General features: G+C 42.2%; 1 long non-coding RNA gene across 1 annotated transcript in view; it reads left to right on the forward strand.

Annotated features, from left to right (window-relative positions):
- LOC137447234 (uncharacterized) overlaps positions 1–6,571 on the forward strand; it is a 31,727-nt gene extending 25,156 nt beyond the window's left edge. Inside the window, exon 4 of the long non-coding RNA XR_010988830.1 lies at positions 5,298–6,571. This is a non-coding gene — a long non-coding RNA (uncharacterized lncRNA). The remainder of the gene's footprint in view (positions 1–5,297) is intronic.
- Positions 6,572–10,582: the final 4,011 nt, after the last annotated feature.

The following is a 10,582-nucleotide window of genomic DNA, read 5'->3' on the forward strand; positions in this document are numbered from 1 at the left end:
TTAATTTAATACACTCAGCTGACCTCAGAGGCAACAAAATGACACAGCAGCAGCAGTCCAGGGTGCTGCAGTGCGTCCTGCTGTTGGCAGAACTGTTGGGGAGACAGCGTACTTCTCTGGACAGTTGTCTGTGAAGTCTTTTGGGAAAAGAGACAGGAGCTGGCTCTTTGACCACACTGTAAGCATCGAGAAGGACACATCCTATCACTTAGCTATCTTTCATCTTTATGCAAGACAGATTTCCCAGCTACTCCTCTGTATTTTTCTGAAAGAGTTATCAGGGAGACCATGTACCTCAGAGAAGGAAGGAAAAAAAAAAGAGAGAAGAAAACCTACCCATATGTAAGAAAAGAAGGGGTGTAGAGAAAGAGAGTCTTCTGATTAGTGTATATATTTTCTGATTTGGTTGGATTTCTTTGCTCCCCAGCATCCTACAAATGCTTAAAGAGATCTGAAAAGCCTGTTGCTGCAGCAAAAAACGCCAGCACTATCACAGCCTTTAAAGACAGCTAAGTCCCGTGGGAATACTCGCTATCTGTGCTTTGTACTCACTGCAGTTGGAATTGCACTTCTTAAAATGCAGCTGGTAATTTGAAGAGTTAATTCATGCAGCAGGCTATTAAAGAAGGTTAGTGCCTAAAGTTAATTTATTGTCAGTGGAAGTAGGCATACACAGAGTTAGGAAAATCTGCTCCTCTGTCTGTAGTCTTACACATAAGTAGTGGTGACAGAGACATTCCAAAACTGATTTGGAGGTACCCAGTGTGGGATTTCGGCCCAAAGCTCTTTTGAATAGCTTGATAGATGGTTTTCCTGTAATGTTAAAGCTGAGAGCACTCCTGTTGCTCGTGTGGTGTTTGTAGATAAAAGATCAATTCAGTTGTTAATTTTTTTTAGAAAATAAAGAGGGGCTTGGTCACTGGCCTAGACTTTCACCTAAAACTGTATTCCAGGGATCTGATGGTTACTGAATGGCCCAAAGGGTTGCAAACCAGAATTTTGGCTTAATACAAGGTGCAGAAAACAAAAGGGAAATATGCTGCTTTTCTGATGCTAGACCTTGGTTGCTAGGAAGAGGGTATTCAAGTGTTTGCTGATGTTTTGCTGGGCTTTCAACAGTGTAGAACAAGCAGATAACACTGTGCCTTTAAGAAATCATTACTTTAAATAGCTAAACTAATGAAGAAAAGTGCAGTAAGAAAACCCCAACAACAGAGAATCGTGGTATCTCTGTAGCTGAAGTGCTGTGTTTTTCAAACAGAAATCTGCTGGCTAATACATTTTAATATGTTTTTGTAATTAGAGATTTTTTTAAATCAACTTGCTGTTGAAAACCAGAAAATTCTGATGCTTCTTCCTAGCAGGGTAAGGACAGAGAAATGAAAAGTCACTTGTGTGAGTTGCAGCAAATACAGCGAAGGGGTGTTCTTTTTGGTGGTTGTGAATGGCTATTCCTGTGCATCTGCCATGAAACCCACAGATACAGAAAACTGATGCAGCTTGAATCATTCTTCACTTTGCCCCTGATGCTCCAGTCCCACATGGTCTAGTGGAACTGCTGGCAAGTTCCTGTGCTGTCCTTACAGTCTCTGATATTTTTCTGGGGAACCACATTAAGCAACTGCTTGGATCACATGGTGCCTGTTCCTCCTCGATGTACCTGCACAGGCTAGGCTTGGAGAAAGACCCTGCCCTGCTCTTGTTTGCATGCTCCCCAGATCTCTTGTGACAAAAAAACACCCCAAACCCTTTTCCCAGGCTCTGTTGCTGCTATGGGTGTAGGAACACTGTGAGAGAAGAATAAGCGGCCTGTAAGATCTCTACCGCTTTCTCAGTCAGGAATTACAGGAGTCTTGAGGCTAGTTTCTCACTTGGGGCTTGTCCTGCAAGAAAATAAGATGTAAATTACTTCAAACACACCACCACCTTCTGCAGCTTTTATGAAAAGGTGTGGGTATAATTGAGAAAATCAGTTATCTGGCTGTGCAAGAGCTGAAAGATTAAATAGGCATTAAGCAGTCATTTAAGCTGTTTGGGGCGCTACATGCCTCTGGTGTGTGTACATAAAGCCAGGCTTAGGGAACATAGCAAACATCCTGCAGCCTCCAGAGACACCTGCAGATTTATGCGTCTAGATTTGCCCTTGTCTTCCTTTAAAATGCTACTGTTACTGCTGCGTCTCTTTATCCAGAGTTACATACCTACAGTGGGGGGGGGAGAGAATAATGTTTGCTGTAGTTTGTAATCAAAATGAAAGAGGAAATAAAAGGCCAATAACACAAGGCTATCATTAAGTGCCAAATGTAATTTGGCAAAGGTGTTCCTTCAAATTTGCTGGAGGCAGCATTTTATCAGATTGATATCACCTCGGTTGCTCTGGTACAGCCTTGGTAGCTTTTTGGTTAACAAGTATGAGGAAATGAGGTATGCCCTAATGTTAAACAATAAGATTGAAGAACATAGTGAACTAGTAACCCCTAGCCATGGTCAGAAATCCCTGCAAAACTGGGATTGGCAGTGTCCAAGGGCTGGAGCTGATGCAAATCATGTCTATGGCATGAATTAGCCAGGAAGCCAGCCTTGCAGATCAGTCACAGCCAGCAGTGCAAAACTCAACAGCAACAGCTCAGTAGTAAATATTGCAGCTCAAGGAGTACATGTCCTGGGTTTTGATGATGTCAATGGAAAAACTTCTGTGGACTTCATTTGGAGTTTGAGGTGTCTGTCAGAGGAAGTGCATTAAGTAATATAAGCTAGCTGTTGCTCATCTTTCCCTGCATGCTTAGCCAGATGGATTTCTTTCACTTACCAGTGTAACGTGTTCTTGCTGCAAGTTAACACGATGATATATTCTTACTCTTAACTGTAGTGTAGCTGTAAGTCACATGCTGTATTTTATTTCAAAATACAAGGTGGGAAGAGAGAAGGCAGCTGTCACATGACAGAAGGGCAACCTTATAATAGGAAATACCACTTCAATTAAATTTTCAGAGGGGGAGCAATATTCTAGGTATTTTCTATTTCAAAACATCACAGTAGCCTATTGACAGAAGCCGAGCAGCTGTTTCTTAACTGGCTTTCATTAGACCCTACTGTGCAATAGGCATCCCTGACTGGCAGCACACATTTTCATCAATGGGGATGAAGGCCTCACAGACTAAGCAAGCCTTAAAAGCTTGCCCCAAGTCCATAGAAACTCTCTTTGGACTGGAATCCCAGCACCCTGATTGACAGCCAGCCTAGCTTCTACACAAGCCCTGACCAAAAGTGCCTCTTAGTAACTCCTGGAAGGAGAGAGTCATACATATGCATGCATACAAACCTGTGCATCTGGCAACCTCACACCTTGCTGAAGACAGCTCTGCAGTAGGAAGGTGCATCATGGCTGCATTTTTTTTGTCAGGAGAATATGCTAATTTTTGCTGCAACAGCTGTATAGACCCTGTCAGTTATTCTCTGTAGTTTTGGGTTAACCTTCCTTGTGGCTGAGTTTAGAATGCAGAGGTGATTATGTATTAGCTACAGGATACCTGATAATATAACAAGCCTTCTCTAATTTTTTTAAAGCTGCATTAATGTAATGTCTTAGGTGTCTTTTTCAGAGTCGATCCATTGTGAATCAGGCACACAGCACAGAAAATACAGAACCTACCACAGCCTGTGAGCAGCAAGCCATTGCAGCTGGATGACTGCATAAGGGGTTTGTGAGACCGCCAGTGATATTTTATATTCAGAGTTAAATAGAGCAATAAGATGGAATTTAAGCTTTAGTGCAATGGATTGCAGCTCTTCAGTCAATCAAATTATAGTTCAATCAGTTCATTTTAATCACTTCTCTGGAGAGAAGTAAACCCTTTTGTTGAAGAATATGCAGCAATTTTATTGATGGAAAGTTTAATTGTTTCATTTTTCCTTACCGTCTGTAACACACTAGACTTTTAATCAGTGGGAACTGAAGTTATAATGAAGTAAAGTCCACTTTCCACAGTTCACAACTAGCTGAAAATAATTGGGTTGAGACTCCCATCCAGACAGTGTAATGCCTCTGGCATTTTCCTGAAAACTACACTTAATTGCTTTGCTGATGTTGTTAAGTGGTCCTGAGGGGGATGAAGTAGTAAAGCTACCCACATATGCAGGGAAACAATACACAAAAAATGTCTTACAAGGTCCTTAAAGGAGGACCAACTAGTGACTAGAAGACAATATAGGGCTTTTTCTTTTTTTTCCCCTCTTTCTATACCAGAGAGAACACACAGGAGAGGCTGATAAAATAAACTGTGGAAATTCTATAAACACTAACAGTATTTTTATTTAAGAGCAGAAAGCTTGGGGCTTGAAATACAGAAAACTCCAAGGCAGACCTCTCTTGCTAGCAAACCTGCAACTTAAGGCAAGCCTACCTCACTTGGCATGTTTATGCTACACCAGTTAGCATGCTGCCTGTCTTCAGGACCATGGGCTGAGGAACAGATGTACTCTTGTCTCCAGGGAGGGAGGACAGCTTGCTCTCTGTGCTCTGAAGTGACAGGCTGTGAGCCAGCTACGAGCTCAAAGCTGAGTCCAGGCATCAGTGGGACAAGAGTGTGTACCCCATTAGGCTCTAATTTAGACCAGAGAAGAAACAGCACTTTAGAATGTCTCCTCATTCATGGGAAATCCTCCTGAGTCGAATGGTGTTTAAAGGTATTAATTAACTGCTGGACTCAAAAATATTCTGATGATAAATGTGTTAGTCATTTGAGAAGAATCTTTAGGACACATGAATGAGGTAGTGCTCATGAACTGGAATTCAGAGTTGGAGCTGAAGCTGTTTGGGGAAGTGAGGACAATAGGGCTAATTTAAGCAAATGTAATTTTCTCCGCCCCCTCCCTTTATTTACATAACCAGGCACATTAAAGTAAGTCTCTCTCTCTCTCTCATCAGCCTGACCTTCCTCAGCTGGTACTGTGTGGCCTTTGCTTATTGTATTCTTGCTATTACAGTCTCTGCTCTGAACAGTTACCCTCTGACAACTCTCTAGAAAGAAACAAACAAAGTCTAGGCACTGAATGCTAAAGCTGAAATCTTAAAGGTTCCCTTAACCTTACATCTGACCCTGGGGGGCCCTCAGGAGCCTTCACAACAGTACCTCTAATTTTGGTCCTCAGAGCTTTTCCAGCATGTTAAATGATACTTTTTTCCACTGAAACACACTTGTGTCTAGATGGTATTTGAGTACCTTGGCACATAGCCCCTTGCTGGCCTAGCCAATCCCCACAATACCAATGAGCTTCAACACCTATTTCTCCTACAGCCACAGAGTAACCTCCCGTGTCCTGGACCCGCCAGCCATATGTCAAGGAGATCTAGCCATCAGTTTTGAGATGAGCCCTGGGAGCAGCCCATTGTGTCTGTCTGTCTCCACTTGCCTGCCTCTGGCAGAACAGCTCAGCAGGAGCCCTCATTGTGCTCTGGCTGATCCTGGGGATGCCTTTGTGAGGTGAACAACATGGTATGAAACAGTTCTAGCAAATGAAGACCATTTCATAACAACTGATAGAAGACTCTGCTTGGGTTTTGTACTCCTACTGACGCTCAAGGATTACAGGAACCTGGGCAAATCTTCATTGCAGAGTTAAAAAAAACCAACAATCTGATGTGGCTGGCTGAAATTTGTCCCTGTCTGGCTGTTTTAGAGGGCACTCTACTCTCTTTTGGAGATGGGGGTTACTATCCCAAAAGGAGAAGTGCTTCCAGGAGCTGTAATGCAATACTGTGCAAGACCACTGGCCAGCTGAATGTTACTTCCCAGCAGATCTGCTTGCTGGGTCTTACACATTTTAAAGTCTTACTCTGGGTTTAATTGGCAACAAGGATTTGATGCATGTTCTCCTGAACTGACATACTGTCTGGTCACACCATGGTCTGTACTCTTTCCTCCCAGAAATCCAAAATATGTGTTCTTTTACAGGCACAGATCTGACTGTTCCCTGGATAAACCCTTCACGTGGAAAGATAGTTTGCATGGCTGTCATCAAAGCCAGTGTATGTGTTCATTTGTGGAAGCATGTCAGACACCATATGTCAGTAATATGCCTTTGATATGTTGGTGTCTGAATCACTTTTTAACATCTGAATGGCATATGTTTAAATGTAAACATCTGCTCTGTGTTTGTACTGCCTGTATTCTTTACTTCTGTATTTTCTCTTGACTAACAGCTTGATTCAAATCCAGGATTTGCCCTCTCTATACAGAAATGCTGGAGTTGTAGTATTTCAGCAGGTTGCCCACATGTACCTTTTCATACAAGAGAAGGGCAATTAAAAGAGGTTTTTGGTTTGGTTTTTTTTTTCATTTGGTAATTGGAACAAACTCAGTTTCCAGGCAAAAGAAGAATGTTAACTGACTAGAAGTCTGTTAAATGAAAAGACCATTGTTTCAGTGTCAGGCAGGTTCTGTAACATAGGGATTTACTGAGAAGCAATCTCTGTAAGAGCAGAGTGTTAAACTCCAATGACAGTTAATTGGTTTTATCCAGAAACTTTTCTGATGCAGTTAAAGAGCTTGCAATGTAATAAATCACTTAATAAAGGAATGAAATAGTATACTGTGTTTGTTAGGCTTTTTTATTATCTATGGGTGAAACTGAATACCACTGGCCACCACAAAGTGATTCGAAAGCAGTTATTGTAACTCATCAATGAAATGAGCCACTGGAAGGTGGTACAGCCAGCCTCTAAAAGACACAGTTTGGTGTTTTATGGTGAACCAACAGGGAATACCTGTAGAGTCAAGAGATGAGTGTCTAAGGCCAGGATATGAATTAGAAACATTGCAAAGTGAGTAATTATTTTGGACTTACCAGGGTGGTAGCAGGAAGAGTCTCCAGAAGGAAGCAGCCACAGCAGAAGTTCCCCACTAACAGAATACTGCTTCATCCAGTTTAGCAATGAGAAACAAACGTCAGTTCATGGTGGACTTCCTGCAGTTTGGTCTTCGGGTAGTGTTTGTATGGTTTGGCTCAGGCCCTGAAAAATAACCCAGCAGCTAGGACATTTGTATCATTGTCACAGAATCATAGCATTTCATAGCCACTGCTTAAAACAAAACAAACCCTGAAAAGCGGTGTGCTGCTGGAGCCACCAGCTAGTTTGTTAAAAATTACCAAAGTAGCCCAAATTGCACCTGCTGCAATGGGCAAGGGCAATGCCTGGGCAGCAGGAGGCCCGCCAGGCAGAGGTGCCTCGGAATCAGCGCCATCTTGTGGCACTTCATGATACAAAAAACCCCTGAGCTACAGTAACTGCAAATGTCCTCAGAACCAACCACAGTTCAAAAAATATAATTGCTTGTGGTAAATGATATAAACCACGGCAAGGATATGTAAATTTGGCCATAACTTGTGCAGTTGTGCATGGAGCCACCCACAGCACCTGAATGATTAATGAGCAAATGCCTACCAATTATGGATCACTGAAGGTGCACAGTGAGTTGCATGCAATTATAAATCCTGAGAACAGATGGAAAATTTTGCAGCATCAAACGTCTGCTCCTTATTAGCCATGTCCTGTTCTGTGCAAGCGAAGCAGCCAGGGTGCAAGGCTGCCTTGCAGGGCTAGAGCTGTGCTCCCTTTGGAGGAGAGGTGGCTGCTCTGGCTGCAGTGGGTCATACAGCATGGGAATGTGATTGTGTGCTAATCAGGGAGATGCCTGGTCATTCCCTTCCCTGTGCATCAGGAGCCACGGGGCTAGTGCTGGATGCTTTTGCAAGGGCACTGCACCTGGATTCCATATGCTGACTGCAGATGCTGGGAAGTCAAGGAGAAGATGTGCCTAAACCAAAACAAATACACCTCAGAAACATCCACCCACAATGAAAGCCTGTGTGAGCAGCATGGGCTTGCTTGTTGGACTCTTTGGCAGTGCTTATGCTGTGTCAAACACTCCAGATCTCTGGCACTCACTCCTGGCAACAGCCATAGCCTGTGCCCACAGAGACTGACTCCACTTAAAATCGGAGAAATATCACCTCTCCTCCTCTCGCCGCTCACCCAAAAAGCATCTATGGCTTTCATGGTGTCCTTATCTATCTATCAAGCTATACAAAGTCCATATAAAATAGTAAATATACCATGTGGTACACATGTAGTATCTACCTGCTATATAAAACAGAACATATAAAACACCATATAAATTGTTAGTACAATGAGTAATACATGAGTGCACATATGAAAGGCAAATGTATAAACTATCCATAGAAAGATGTATTTAATTTTTTTAAAATGCCCTTTCCTAATAATAACTGCTGCAGTATTAGGAGAGGAGATGTGTTGTTCCTAGCAGTGTAACATTTACTGCCTAAACCAGAAGGAAATAACAGCAACTTGGACAAGACCAAAAAGTGATCTCTGAGGGATAGCCATTGTCAGATGGCAGGCTAGTTGGGACACCAGAGAGACTACTATACAAAAAGATACTGAGGTAGACAGACCCTTACATGGTTGTAGCTAACACAATGGCTCACTAGCACCATTAATCCTTCCTTGTCTCATTGCTTACTTTGAGTTATTTCAGCCAACACAATTTCCCACAAAGTTTTTCTGGGAGTGGTTATGGTCACAGAATCACAGAATGTTAAAGGCTGGAAGGGACCTTGAAAGATCATCTAGTCCAGCCCCCCTGCCAGAGCAGGATCACTTATACCAGATCACACAAGAACACATCCAGACAGGTTTTGAATATCTCCAGAGAGGGAGACTCCACAACCCCCCTGGGCAGCCTGTTCCAGCATTCCTCACCCTCACTGTGAAAAAAAACGTTTGCCTGTGTTTACATAGAACTTCCTGTGCCTCAACTTCCACCCATTGCCCCTTGTCTTGTCACTTGGTATCTCTGAGAAGAGTCTGAATCCATCTTCTTGGCACTCACCCTTTACATGTTTTATAAACACCACTAAGGTCACCCCTTAGTCTCCTCCAAGAGCCCCAGCTCCCTCATTCTCTCCTCATAAGGAAGATGCCTTAATGGTTTTTATGGCTCTGTGCTGGACTCTTTCAAGAAGTTCCCTGTCCTTCTTGAACTGAGGGGCCCAGAACTGGGCACAATATTCCAGATGTGGCCTCACCAGGTGTGAGTCTATTGACTTTTTTCTCTTTCCTTGACCCTTAATTCTTGTAATTTGCAACCCCCCCTCCAACAACCACCCCAAACCAACCAACCCATCCCCAAACCTAAAACACAAATGTCATTTTTATCAAACCTTCTGAAAATGCTTTCACACTACACACATTCTACTCAAGAACTTGATGTTCCTGTAGTATAATTTTAGTACCTAAACAGTGGACCTTTTCCAGAGATTGCTACCTTGCCGGAAAGCAGTTAGGTGGAGCTGCCAAACAGAGTTGCTGCATGTTTGCTTTAGGTTTACTGCAGGGCACTGGATCGTCCCTGTTTTGAAGAGAGTAGAAATTATTTCAAGAGAGCAAATAATTTTAGTACATTTGAGTCAATAGTAAACTAGAAACTAATTTTTTTCATGTTAATTTGATCACAGTTTAAAATTAAATGAAAAGAAAAAGATGATGTGTTGCCCTGAACTGTCACTGTGGTTTGTTATGACTGTTGGGTTTGCTCCAACTCCAACAAGACAACTCTTAACTTTTGTTTTCTAAACTACACAAACTCTGCTTTTAGCTTATAGTTAAAGGTAAGATGCATTATTACATGAAAAGAAACCTTACAAATAGTTTGAAGCCAATAACAAAATTGCAGCCTAACTGATTGCAATGGCTTCTTTTCCTAAGAAGGATGTGAACGGATAATGTTTCTTTCACATGTCTCTAATTCTCAATATTTACATTCTTCTGTTTGCTGAACACTCTCTGTAAATCTATAACTTAGCTATCAATTTGTTCTCTGCCACGCTGCAAATGAAATTTTCTCCTTTTTTTTGGACTAAGATTTATTTTTTTCTTTCTCTCTCATTTCCTGCCCTAGTAGCAAGTTTTGAGTTTTCTTGTTGGATAGGTTTGATTTTGTTCTATTTTCACACTGCTGGTAAGCCATCTCAGAGGGGGCAATATCAGCCTGGTTTCTCAGTACCTCTCTGGTGGAGGTATGTTTATGTGTTATTTTGTTGCTCGTAAGAGTGCCTGATGTAGCTGCAGTATGACTGGGAAATTACCTTCTTAATTAGCTGTACCCACAGCTTCTTTCATCGCGCAACTGTTTGTCGTGCCCCACAACAGTCTTGGAAGGAATGGAAGCAGAAAACACTGCAGCTGCCAGTGAGAGGTAAAATCTGAATCCGGTTGGAGATTTGAATATCAGAGATAACCAAACACCAATATTCTCAGTGCTGCTATTCCATTTTCAAAAATACAATACAGGTGAGAGCTCACATGTCAAGAAGTTCAAGGACTTTTTGAGTTTGGGCTCTAGCTTTTGGAGAGGCCTTGGTTTTGTAGCACCCCAAATTACACATCAGTGAAAAATAACATTCTGGCATAACTCTAATGCAATATTTTCTCCTGGTTTTCTTTTTCAGCTTATAGAGCCAGTCACAAGAAGGCTTGTTTTGCCTGTAGGATTCATTACTG

The sequence above is a fragment of the Melanerpes formicivorus genome, unplaced genomic scaffold (assembly GCF_026170545.1).
Source record: "Melanerpes formicivorus ecotype bairdi unplaced genomic scaffold, bMelFor1.0.p_v2 SCAF_20, whole genome shotgun sequence".
Lineage (NCBI taxonomy): Eukaryota > Metazoa > Chordata > Aves > Piciformes > Picidae > Melanerpes > Melanerpes formicivorus.